Raw genomic sequence first — 14511 nt, forward strand, 5'->3', positions numbered from 1 at the left:
TAATTACAACTTGGTCGTCTTCAAATCCGATGTCAACAAATTGTTGCTATAAGTAACCAAACGTTGTTCGGATCTTTCAGTCACTACAAGTACTATCATAGTACTCCACATTATTGCTGACAACCATGTCCTACTTGTTGTATATCCATGTTTTTTTTTCCTGCACTCCACAAGTGAACCGGAAGTTACCATCACCGCCCGGTCTCCCAATTGGTTCTTAGAAGTTTTCGTTATCATTTCCTTATAAAAGTGGCGATAGGAGAAACCGTCCGCACATGGCTGCGTCCTACATGCTTCGGACATCTTATCGACTGAATTAACTGCATCTTTAACTATAACTTTGTTCATACTACAAGAGTATGCAACATGAAGAAATTTATTGTTGAGGATGTAGTAAATCTACAGTGTAGATGGACGTTTGGATTACTAATAAAAGTGGGTTATATTTTATTTATTCTCTTAAAAAAAACTTTACTGGTCATGTTAGTAAAAGTCCAGAATATTTACCAATCTAGAAACTCGTAAACTAAAAGAAAAACAACAAATAATTTATAGAAAACCCAGTAGAATTACATTCTTTATTGACCCATATGCATTTAATATGAACGGTTCGTAAAATATTTTATTTTAGAATTTTATTTTAATATTCTTGCGTCTTATTGACACACGAAAACAAAAATGACGGCTAAGATTACGGCTAAACTTCCGTTGGTGAGAAAATATTTTAATTACTCTAACATTAACTCTATATCCGAGTAGCAAGCCGTCCCTAAAACAAAATCTCGTAAAACAACACAAAATTAACTACAGCAAAATGAAGTGATAATTCCGGCCGTTATGTTATTTTCGTGCGTCAGTAAGACACGATATCAAAATAAAATTGGGAAATAAAAACAGTTTCAACGAGTAAAAAGTATACCGGTCGGTAGATAATTTAATTCTATTGCGTCTGAACTCCAATCTCTGGTCCCCCCCCTCGCCAATCTTTCATGAAAAACACCCGTCTAGCTGAATCCACTGTGAAAAATTTCCCCCACTCTATATCTGTGCCTAAATCAAAACGCGGATTCCATGAACAAAGCTTCTTTCTTAGAACTGCACGCCTGTGGAACTCTGTTCCGTCTGCCTGCTTCCCTTGACTACAACTTGGATGTCTTCAAGTCCAACGTTAACAAATTCCTAATGAACTGCCCCTTAATTAAACACTTCATCAAATCTCCACACTAACGTAATGTACTTGCAATAACCCTTATCCCTGAGTGGCTTCCGGGCCTTGATAGGTGGTGATCACTGTGTAAAAAAAAAAATTATTAGTTGTTTTTATTTTTTGTTTACGAGTTCTCAATTGTTAACTGTCCTGTACGTTATCATTAATGCTTTTTAAAAAAAAAGTCTAACTTTACTCTGAAAAACTTTAATGAATTTAATATATTTTTAATAATTAATTACACATTAACAAAAAAAAATTAAATTCGTGTGAAATAAACTTTTACTTATTTTGTGTATTAGCACAGAAGTTACTTTTTTAAGAAATAGCTGGACAAACCGTTCGTTGACAAGAACGTTGATGATTTATTCCGAAGAGCATGAATTAATACTCGATTCGTTTCTTCACTCAAATATAGATTTCGTAAAAGCTAGGAAGGCACAAGGAATAATCAGTAATCGATATTCGAAACTCTTTCTTACATTCTTATTTGGAATATGAGCTGGCATCTTTTAAATCTCTAATCCGTGTTAATCTTCTTTAATCTTTAGCAAATGCACTCTGCATGTAAGACGAACAGAACTAAATAAAAACGACTCGTGCAATCATGCAAAGAGCTGATCGCCTACTTCACTTTATAGCAACATGTTTAAAAGTGAATGATTACGTGACAAGATTCTCATAGAAACTGGCTTGAATACAAGGCATTCTTTAGCAATTCCGTGTGTAGACATTTCCGTTGTCAGAAATGAATAATAAAAGTATTGACTACGATACCTAGTTTACTAACTGGAGGACGCGACTACCTTTAGTGAGTTATAATAATTTGATAGACACGAACTTTGTTTGAATTCGGTAAATTTAGTTTTGTTTTTAAGTTTATTAAAAGTTTATAAATGAAACAAGACGTGCCTAATATTAAAAAAATAAATGTTTAATAATACTCCTTTTTCCTAAAATGAACTTTTCTCTATATTTAAAATTAATTTTGTGACGAACAAGGCCGATAGCCATTAATCGCGTGCTCTCGTGTAATGAATGAATGCGTGAATGTAGGATTGACATGAAATTCTTAAAGATAAACTAAAATGACCGACAAATGAGCTGAAATGACTTAAATAAATAAAAAGTAAATGACTTAGAATGACTTTAATGAACTTAAGGATGAATTGAATGACCTTAAGAATGACTTGAATGCTTAAAAAATAACTGGAATTCTTCAAAAACAACTTGAATGATCTGGAGAATGACTTGAATGGCTTTGAGACTGACTGGTTGTAAAGTTGGTGATCATTTTACATTAAATTAATACAGAAAAGTGATCCCCCACTTTATATCACAATAAGTACAGCATGTAGTAAAAACAGATACTACACTTTGATATTAGCCAAAAGGCCAAGAAAAGGGTATTTGTTTGCTCACCCACCGAGTAAATTAGGCACAAGGCCGATTTTTAATGTGAGGATTAAAGTGGAAATGGGGACCAACTCCCCGGGAAGTAGGGGAGCTGGATAGTGACAATTGGTATGAAGGGTTGCCCCTACATTGTCCAAGGTCTTATATGTGAGGCTGCTCCCACATATGTTATTTGCTTGCAGTATCTGCCGGAACAGGTACTGCGCTTTGATCTTGGCCAAAAGGTCATGAAAAACTTAAAAAGCTAAGAACAGCATCTATTAACAACAGACCTTTGATCTTAACCAAAAAGGCCAAGCACAAAAGTGTTACGGACAGGTTGACAGACCGACCGACAGACAGCCCGACCGACAGACAGACAGACCGACGGAGTGACTTATAGAGCCGCTTGCACGCGACTAAAAACCGAAGAACTTAGAATAGTTGTAATTAGAAAAAGTTTATTACCCGCTTGTTTATATGCCCCACGGTCATGCGCAAAGTTTAACCAGAAGTCAGATAAACCGGTATACACCCGAATTCGTCCTTTTTATATTTGTGTATTCCAGGGCGCTTGAAATCTAATTGATCCGTAACTGTCGCCAAGTGGTTAGCTTCCCGATTTCGATAATACATATATAATATCATAGATTTATGTGTTGATATAGCAATTCGTATTTTTGGTTTCTAGGGCAATAGGGTAATAGGCATCAGCATCTGGATTAATAGTAGAATACATCATGGTGCAAAGGGACTTTAGATTGTCTAATGTAATCGCACGAATTCGGCGTTTAATAGTACTTAATTCCCTTCATTCCGCGGCAATTGTCTGGGGGCTCTGAGGTAAAGGTTTAACAAATGGAGCAAAAAGATGGCTTCGTGGCTAGGTTTGAATCTCATAACCGGCAGGAATTGTCACCCCTACACTGGTGGTTGCGTAAGCATGAAACGTTAGTGTCTGTAGGTAAATATAATTATTATTTTGTTATATATATACACACTCATATATATATATATATATATATATATATATTTCCGATCACTTACATTATATATATATATATATATATATATATATATATATATATATATATATATATATATTATTGGTAGTATTGTTTAGTTATTTAAACAAAAACAAAATGTGTCTACAAAAGAGTGCTCAATATTTAGACATAGCAATATGAAAAGGTTGAATATGAAAATTATTGGCTACACATATGCAAATATGTTTCAGTGACCACCCTGCTAGGGAAAATCACATCATCTCCCTCTTGACGTAGAATTCAACAAGCGCATCGGAAAGACATCCACCATTCTTGCAAAATTGACAATTCGGGTGTGAGAAAATAAACATCTCACCATCTTCACAAAACTGAACGTTTACATGGCCTGTGTCATCAGCACCTTTCTGTACGGCAGCGCAACATGGACAACCTACAGCCACCAAAAATGGAAACTGAACACATTTCACATGCGTAGTCTGTGGATAATTTTTGGAATTTCTTGCGGGACAAAGTTAAAATAATGCTTTGCTTGCAAGGGCTGGTATCCCCTTCATGTTCGCCTTTCTTCTCCAAATACGCCTACGCCGGATAGGTCATGTGCACCGTATGGACAATGGAAGAATCCTAAAATACATTCTCTACAGTGAATTCACCACTGGCAAAAGGAGTCCAAAGCTAAAGTCCGCAACATCTGGAGAAAAACGGTAACCCAGGGCCTGACCACTAGCGGAAAGTCCATCGTAGAACGGGCGGAGACCAAAAGACTATTCGGGAAGGCCAGTCAACAAAATTCAACAGAACACTAATACGATGTACCGACCTACACCTGCGATGTCTGCAACCGACAATGTAGATTGAAGATAGGCTTATTCAGACACAGAAGACGGTGTTCAACCACCTCTACAGGCACTTATACAGGCATAATCTTCTAGACTGGCCGATGCCAACCAACATAACATGAGATTCCAGGACAAGAAGTTATCTAATCTGGTGTAGCATCCTGCTTGGTGTTTTTACTAAGGTAACATCACTTGAAGTGTGTTGTCATATTGAAGGGGATCTTATTTGGGTTTCGAATACTATGTCTTTTGAATATTTGGTCAGAATTTGCTTGTAGGGGAAACATCCGCAGGCCATATGTCTTGACAAACTCCTGTACAAAAAGACCTTAGACACTCAGGGATAGTATCTCGTAGGCATCGAAATTCTCTCCATATATGAGTGCGTATTACAAATTCCAGCAGAAACAAAACAAAGAGCACAAGAATAGTTCCACTGTGAAATAATTCGTCAAAAAATAATAAATTATTAAAAATAATTTCCACACCAAAGTACATATTATTAAAAATCCAAAAGAGATTTATAATACAAAAAGTCTTAACAATATGAAGGGAAATAAATTTCTCTTTTGCACGCACGCGCGTTACCAGAGTTGCGTTTGGACACACGTGCATTGCTTGGAATATTGGGCATTTTTATTGTTTTATGCCACTACCATGTCATGTGAATTTTCTTGTACATTTTGCATTCGAATTTGTTTGCAAATGTTTAAATGCCACAAAAAGGAGTTTTTTGGTATATGTATCCACCAATCAGTGATTATTCCGACAATCTCAATCAATGAATCAATGAAAACACCTCATCTCAAAAATACAGACAATTACTATCCAATCGGTACGGACCCGACATTAGGATTGAATGGCGACACGTAGAAAAGCGTCATATGAAACTGGCAAGACTCGCTAACCATCTAACCTTCCTGTACAGATGTAGAGACTTAAAACACATACCAGCAGGGTTGACATTACAAACAAAAGTGGATTCCAGGAAGGCACGTAGAGTCGTGGAAAGGGCAGGGCATGCCCTCGTTCGAGAAAGGATCCAACACACCCGCTGGAATAAACAAAAACTAAGGAACGAAATCTCCGACACCTTAACATCGTTCCTTGTCAAAGTGACTCAAGAGGAAGACAGGGTGATAATCCAATCAGATCTGGATAAATCGTACAGACAAGAATATGAAAAGGTCAAAGGACGCCAAATCAAGAAGCTCACAAGGCTCAAAGACCAGAGGAATGTAACATCAAAACACCGCTCACCTGTGAAAGCGGTCATCAACCTCAGCAGCCGCCAACTGAGTCACTCAGAAGAAGCAGTACTAAATAAAGGTCTCAACTTTGCAACAACAACCAACGTTCCATTCTTAAATATCATAACACACATGGAAGATATAGCCTTGAGAATCCCATCAACCCAAGGTGATGAAATAAGATGGAAAGTGAGACAAGTACTCGAGAAAGCCAAGCCTCCTAAATCAAACATCTCTCGGGAAGATAGGCTGGCTATAAGAACCCTACAGAGTGACAGCAGTATAATAATTCTGCCAGCAGACAAAGGCAATGCTACTGTGGTGATGGACATGTCGGAGTACTCTGAAAAAATGGCAGGCCTAATCGCAGATGGTAGCTACGGTAAAATAAAGAAGGACCCAACTTTGAAAACCGAAAGAAAGCTGTTACAAATCCTTACCAAAAACAAGGAACACATCGCACCGATGAGATATAGACAGCTGGTCCAGCATTACAGTAAGCTACCACATATGTACGGTCTCCCCAATATACACAAAGACGGTATTCCACTCAGACCCATAGTGAGCTGCCGAGGCTCAGCATGCCACCCACTGAGCAGGTACCTTGTGGATATAATAAACCCATTAGCAGGCAAGTCAGCAACACATGTAAAGAATTTTGCCCACTTCACGGAATTGATCAAGGGAGCACCCATCAGTACAAACCAAATGGTAAGCCTAGATGTGGTTAGCCTGTTCACTAAAGTCCCAACTAGTGAGGCACTAGCAGTAATTCAAGACAAACTAGCTGCGGACCTCTCCATAGAAGAGCGCACATGTGTACCATTGCCAAACTTAATGGAAATGCTGACATTCTGCATAGAAACAACCTACTTCAGAATGGGTACTGACCTATATCGACAAGAGGAGGGACTAGCTATGGGCTCGCCATTATCACCAGTGATGGCGAACATATACATGGAATACTTCGAAGACATGGCCTTAGGTTCAGCTCCCTTAAAGCCCACCAAGTGGCTAAGATACGTTGATGACGCCTTCATACTCTGGCCCCATCAGGAAGACATCCAGGCTCTCCTAGACCATGTGAACTCAATAAGACGATCGATACAGTTCACAACGGAGAAAGAAAAAGATAACCAACTGGCCTTCCTTGATATACTCATATCACGCACAGAGCATGGGTTTAAGACATCCGTATATCGCAAGCCTACCTTCACCGGACAATACCTAAACTTCAACTCCCATCACCCATACAGTATCAAACATGGAATCGCACGCTGCTTACAACGTCGAGCAGAGACAATAAGTAGCGACACCATTACATACCACCAAGAAATGGCCAGGTTGAAGAATATCCTCCGTCGTAACAACTACCCTGATAGCATACTATCCACCAGACGTGTTAATAGTATAAGAGAGGAGAATAAAACCCAAAAACCTCCAACGGTCTGCCTACCATACATACGAGGCATCTCCGAAAAGATTCAGAGAATATGTGCCCCCTACAACATCAGGACGGTATTCAAGAGCGAGTCAACACTCAGACGACACATGGTACGAGTGAAGCCCCGCATGGATGAGAACATAACCAAAAACTGCATATACTCCATCCCATGCAGTTGCAGAAAGGTTTACAAGGGTGAAACATGCCGCCCCCTTAAAGTAAGGGTGGAAGAACACCGAAAAGCGGTAACTAAAGGGGAGACAGAAAAATCGGGTATAGCCAACCATGTCTGGATGGAGAGGGGGGACCATCGCCCCCTATGGGATGAAGTAAAAATAATAAACAGAGAGACCCACTGGAAAGTGAGAAAACTTAAAGAAGCAGCTCACATGCTCGGACATAACAACCTACTGAGCAAACCAAGCATAGAGCTGAATGCAATTTGGACACCTCTGATAGAGAGAAAAAACTTTGAATAACAACATAGGTTTAACATTAACAAAAACCTAGTGACAAATGGCCGAGTGGTCCGAGACGTTGTATCAAAGGTGCTGAGTTCAATCCTGAACGAAGGCAGTGAAAAAGTAACATTCAAAACAGAGAATCAGCAACTATGTCCCAAAGCCTAGCTGGAGTCCGAACACGGTACCCCCGTAATAATAATAAAGGGTTGGGTTCGAGACTCCTAACAAACGGTTCCCCAGTTCGATACAAAACACCTGAGATGCTTTTTGTTTCTAGAGAGTTTTCACGAATCTCCAAATATCTGAAAGATTCTTCAGAAACTGATCTACTACGTCGAACCAAACTCCGAATCGAGCTTGCCTCCCGGATTCGCGAACTGAACACAACCTATCTAACGGACGAACTGTCGAAAAACAACTGTACGCTGCAATTTATACTGAGAGTGTAGTCCGTTAGGTGTGCGATTCCCCTTCCATTGACCAATTAGCTCATGCTACCTTGATTCTCGTTGAAAAATTATTGGTCAATTATTATTGCCAAACCAATTATTATTGCCATCACAACTTTCCAATGTAAAATATGATTTCATACCTAAGCTCATTCAGCCAGATTCAACGGACCAACTCTTTTGAGTTGACAATTTCTTTTGTTATCAATCGAAATCTTAAAGCAAACTTATATTTCCTCTTTCGCTTGGAAATAAATCTTTAACCCAAAACAATTAATTATTTCTCATGCTGGCCTCGTCAGTGCTTTCAATTTCTTACTCAGAAAAATATACATATACATCTGTTTGCTATATATACTACTAGATCATCCCGTACAAAATACAATATCCGTAATTTAAAATTACACACGTCCAGGCATTGACATGGAGGAGACATTTATTGGAGAACGAATCCTGTGCTAAAAGCTTACAGTGACGATACATTTCTCTACTGCACAGGGCATTTTCTAAACATTACTTTCAAATATTAGAAGGAATAGTTATTGATATGCGACAACCGTCTTTAGATAGACAAAAATATCACTACCTTGAATTTGTAGGAATATACTATATATATATATATATAGTATATGTATAGCATATATATAGTATATATATAGCATATATATAGTATATATATAGTATATATATATAGCATATATATAGTATATATATAGTATATATATAGTATATATAGTATATATAATATATATATAGTATATATATAGTATATATAGTATATATATAGTATATATATAGTATATATATAGTATATATAGTATATATATAGTATATATATAGTATATATAGTATATATATCGTATATATAGCATATATATAGTATATATAGCATATATATAGTGTATATATAGTATATATATAGTATATATATATAGTGTATATATATAGTATATATATATAGTGTATATATAGAGTATATTTATAGTATATATATAGTATATATATAAAGTATATATATAGTATATATATATTGTATATATATATAGTATATATATAGTATATATATAGTATATATATATATATATACCATGTGTATATCTGTTTATCTGACGATATATATATGCACACATATTTAGTAAATAACACATCTCTTCTTAAACATACTACTAACAAACTTCGTATACTAGAAGCAATACTAATTAAAGAAAAAAAATATTAGCAGCAATAAGATCGATAACATTAAATACCGTCAAAAGTAACACAAAACCTATTAAGATAGTTACTAACATGTGATATTTTTGGAAAGAAAAAAATCACCTTAATCAATATCCTAATATCCTTACTGTTAAACATCCCTGATGATAGATCTGGACGGATGTGAAAGTACTCAATTCATAAGATACTATGAAAGTTACATCAGCCAGTTCTTAGCCGAAGTAAAAAAAACTGATTCGAAAACTAGAGGCGATCAGAATCAAAATATGTAGACAAGTATTGTCTATATTATTTAATAAAACCTACTTAAAGGAAATCATGTTGTCTTAATATACATACATATAGTGTGTGTGTGTGTGTGTGTGTGTGTGTGTGTGTGTGTGTGTGTGTGTGTGTGTGTGTGTGTGTAACAGACGATCATAAAACATCGATACCATTGGTTTGAATCCAAAAGAAAAGGGAATCAATTTCTGGTCGCTTATGTTGGACTCTCTTCAGTCTCTTTCCATATCTGTCTTCTTGGAAATGGGGTTTCCTAGGTTGAAAGAGGGAGGTGGGGGCGTATCTTCGCAAAAACAAATCTAGCCACTAATCATTGTTTCCAACCGATTAAATCTCATTAAATCGATCATCTTTATTTAATCGATCGTATGTTCTCTTTTTCTGACCAAAGTCAGTGTAAAATGGCTGCCAATGTATATGTGCATCTTTGATATTCCAAGTTGGCACAAAGCTGCAGATTCTATTTAACTTTAAAAATAGTCTCCTACGCAATTTACAGCCAGCTGAAAAACCAGTCGGCTCTTATTGGCTCGCGTTTCGTGTCTTCTTCCAACATTGTTACGTGAATAGGACAAAAGCGGCGGAACTATAAGAATACGAACATTGTTATTATATCGGCTTTGTTCGTTCATTCATCAGAATTTATCGATATTTTATTTATAGGAAAGCCGATTCTATTAATGTTAAAAGAGACAAAGAACATCCGATAGATAAAGGTATAATGATGAAACAGATAAATCATTAGTGTTAGTGATAATTACGGCTGATCGCTTAAAGAGTCGATATACATTTATACTGCCTTTCTGCCTTTACCTATATACTTAACATGGGATTGTGTGTGTGTGTGTGTGTGTGTGTGTGTGTGTGTGTGTGTGTCTGTCTGTCTGTGTGTGTGTGTGTGTGTGTGTGTGTGTGTGTGTGTGTGTGTGTGTGTCGGATCGTCCGATTTGGATCGAACATGATGTTACATAATGAAGGAGAATTGGTGTTGGGTGCTAAAAGGAAGAACGTATTTAATACAAATCTCCCACCATCTGGGTGCTTTGAGTTCTGTCCTCGTAGAATGCAGTATATTTTCATTTTCAATCATGCACTAAAATAAATCTATCATGAGAGTCAAAAAAGTTTCAGATATGGCGAGTCTCTCTTCACATTTGAGCAGAACATTAGATCATTGGATCATTGAGATGAGAGCAAGTTTTAATCTGGATGTTTTTCAAGTACATTTTATTTTATATTATTATAATTATGACTAGTGGGGAGGCGCCCGGTTTTGCCCGGTCGTAAAATACGCTTAAATATGATATTTTAATTTGTTCAGATTTCGTATATATTATTATAAAGAAGTAGGTGCCATCAGCTAGAATCGAAACCGAAAGCAAAACCGTAGCATTCAACGCTGGTGATGTTACCACTGTTCCAACGTGACACGCATATGAACTGATTAAAAATTAAAAATTAACTAAGATGAATGTACAAAATGTATTACGATTTTTACAATTGTGACCCATCTTTGACTCCTTAAAACTATTATAACCGACTAAAGACCCATAAAAGAACGGTCCGTATAAAATTCAATCATTCCAGGCTCCTAGCGCCGCTTTGTGATTTTTAGTTTCGGAAGAGATAAAGTTTCAAAAGATGGAGACAGACAGACATATAGCTTTTTATATATTAGATTTTCATTATTGTTATTATTGTTATTATTGTTATTACTACATAGCCATGTTTTGAGTGGGGTTGTGTTGCTATCCTAAGGTAAAACTTATTTTGTGTTTATTATTCTACCCCTGCACTTTAATAAATTTTGGGGTTCTTTAGAGTTTGGAATAACTAATTTCTCATTCAAATATAGTTTACACAAATACAAATATATTTGTAAGTGTATATAAAATGAATAACCCTACAAGGTCACAAATGTAGTTGATAATACTGATATCGACCTATATAGAAATGATGGATCTGCTATAATAAAAGATTCTAACAAAATCAAGGAGAAAACTTTAGAAAAATAATTCACATTGTGACGTAAGGTAACCGACAAGGTCATCAGGTTTAATATCTTGTGAGTATTTCCTTTGATGATACTGAAAGGAAAATATTTTCTATCATCGTCCCCTAACTCTTAAGGATCTGAAAGAAAATAATTAGATTAGAAAGTAGATGCCATACCACATGAGGATATGAAACAGGGACTGACGGAGAAATTCCAGAAAACTATGTGATCAATTTATCGACAACAATGGCCGCCAAAAGTCTATTTTTAAATGCATTGAATTAAAACTATTCTAAAGTACATTTTTGAACTATAATTTTTTCTAGAAAGTTGTATTCTTTTTATATCTATTCAAAATGTTAAAGGTAACAATTAAATAACAAAAACATTAGTTTGTTTATTTTTTGACGAGAAATTTCAAGGTTTCTTATCGACCTGCAATTCTTTTCTGTGATTCGTTCTTCAAAAAAAAAAATCGGTTTTATTATGTATTATTTTATCTATAATTTTGATTAAGAGTTACATAACTACAATTTCTAATATTCTATAAGGTCATCATTTGCCCATGTTTGGAGTATTGTTGCCACATCTGAGCTGGTATATCTAATCTTTCCCTTTTAAGCTAGGTCTAAAAAAGAGTGATAAATCTAATAAGCTCCGACTTCTGTCTCATAGTCGCAATGTTGCATCCCTGTGCCGGTTTTACAAGTACTTTAATGGAATGTGCCCTTATGAACTCGTACCATTTGTGCCCCCTCAAACTTGATACTCCCAACACCAACATCCAATATCTTCGCTGTTGAGATCCTTAGATTTTGGAAAGCCTTCTACTCTAACAGTCTGTTAGACTGTTAGATATTAGAACTACTTCCTTGCTTCCTACTTCCGTTCTGACATGCAGAAGCTTAAATATAATATGAACAGACGTCTCTTCTGCTCAATTTCTTACAATGTCCTGTAAGACATTACCTCAAAAATAACCCCTCATGTTCAGGTGGCAATACGCCTTGTTTGTGGTAAAAAAAAAACAGTAAAAGAAAATGTTCTACACAAATCTTTAACTCAATAACAACACATAACTTGTCCACTAGCATTCTAATCAATAGAAAACTTTTTTTTAATCTTAATCGTCGGATCAACTAGGCATATATATATATATACGTTCATGCTAAACTAGCAGGGAGATCTGGCGTTTCCCGCGATTGAATGATGATCAACGAATGTTTCACACTGCCATATTTTTATTGTCATCGAAATCAGTGAAATCGCTAATTTTTTTTTCAATCAAATCGATTGATTACCGGCTCTAATTGGAGACCCATTGAGGAACACAGAGAGAATGCTTCATATGTCTCCGCGCAGTGACTTCATCAACAATAGAGTGTGATTTACATTACCTACTGTTGATTATATAAAATGTTATGCATAATGACTTGAATTTAAGTTTAAAATGAAAAGGTCAAGTATCATGCTTCACTTGTGCTCTAAACAGAAACATTCATTTCAAACGCGTCCCTATCATATAAAAGAACTTACTGTTGATTTATATGTCGGGACTTTCGGCTTCTGTGGCAGTCAAACTTCTCTAATGCACTCGTCGTGTTAGGCTGTGTAAGGTGTTAACTGCGACCAAAACCCGCATGTTCCTTTTTTACCGGATTATTTCGATTATTAATTATTGATACTTATCAAAGACATTTCGATACAAAACCTATCTAAGAACATTTCTAGGCGCATAAAATATCTTTTATGTGAAATTTCACAAAAAAAATGGCCCAGCCGTTTTCGAGCCAATAGGTAACGAACTCACGCGTACAGACATAGTTTCTTTTATATAATAATAGAGAGAGAGATTGTTGCATTTTGCCTTAACTCGACCACAATCATGTGTGTACGCACGCACGTGCCCGTCTGTCGACTGGCCTTACTTCTCTCGTGCTAGATTACGTGTAATGTTTACTTAATACCTACACATGCTATTGGATTTACCCTTGCGCATTCATTGAAACATTTTATGGACAAATTCAAAATTAAAAACAGTTGATGGAAGTCCATTTAACCTTACACCGTGAAAGGTCAACTGAAATCAATTGTTTTTCATTTCTCCTTTTTTTTTTCTATGTTTATTTTTTTCTATTCTCGATTTCCCGATAATTTCTTCATTCAACTGTAATGTTATCTTCCATGTAAAACCTTTTTTTTTTCTGACATTTGCACATATGAAGAAGGCATACATTATACCGAATTTTCCAGACGTTAAAAATATACTAGCGGTACCCGTGGAAATGCCACAGTTGTGCCATTCATGTACATTGTTGCTGTGCTTAAAGATATTTCCATACTATAGAAGTCTGGTGCGCCGGAAATCCAATGATATTATTCTTCCATCTTTGTTCAGAATAAAACATGTCTATCTAATTACTTTGGTTAATATAGATTCAGAATATATTCTTTTCAACCCCATTGTATTAGTTTGTGACATATTTTGTTCATTTTATAGGCGTCTAGTTTAGTTTTTACTGGCCAGGAATGTTTTATTTCTAATTTTGTTACGTTTTTTTTTTTTTTTTGTAGTCTTTTAGGTTTATTTGTTTGTTTTTAGAAAGCTATTTTATATTTTAGTAGGTCTGGGATTATTATAAAACTATAATCAACGTTGTTAATGTAGTGTTGTTTCAATCTCTGTTTATAAAAGTGCTGAATTTAAATAACTTCTAAAACTTTCAACCTTTTCATGCGTGAAGATTTGCTAAGAATTTTAAAACCAGAAATAACTTTCTATTCAACGGTTTTAATGTTTCTGAACTCCTTCCAGATGTAAAATGGCGACGAAGTAATTGATAATTGAACTATTACAAACTATTAAAATTGCTGATTTGTTAAAGACAAACACGATTTTGGGGAGTAATTTTCGATTTTAGTCACGTTAATTATTTAGAGTTAAGTTCGCCTTTGTTTATGAA

The 14511-nt window shown here is 35.7% G+C and overlaps 1 protein-coding gene across 3 annotated transcripts in view; it reads left to right on the forward strand.

Annotated features, from left to right (window-relative positions):
- LOC145293172 (uncharacterized) overlaps positions 1-14511 on the forward strand; it is a 297731-nt gene that overhangs the window by 90961 nt on the left and 192259 nt on the right. Inside the window, exon 1 of one of the 3 annotated variants that reach the window (XM_080139639.1) lies at positions 6664-6675. The exons of the other annotated variants lie outside the window; for them this stretch is intronic. The gene's annotated coding sequence lies outside the window, so the exon portion shown is untranslated. Of the gene's footprint in view, positions 1-6663; positions 6676-14511 lie in introns of those variants that run through there. 3 annotated transcript variants of the gene reach the window in all.

The sequence above is a fragment of the Euprymna scolopes genome, chromosome 14 (genome assembly GCF_053919585.1).
Source record: "Euprymna scolopes isolate OS-2025 chromosome 14, ASM5391958v1, whole genome shotgun sequence".
NCBI lineage: Eukaryota > Metazoa > Mollusca > Cephalopoda > Sepiida > Sepiolidae > Euprymna > Euprymna scolopes.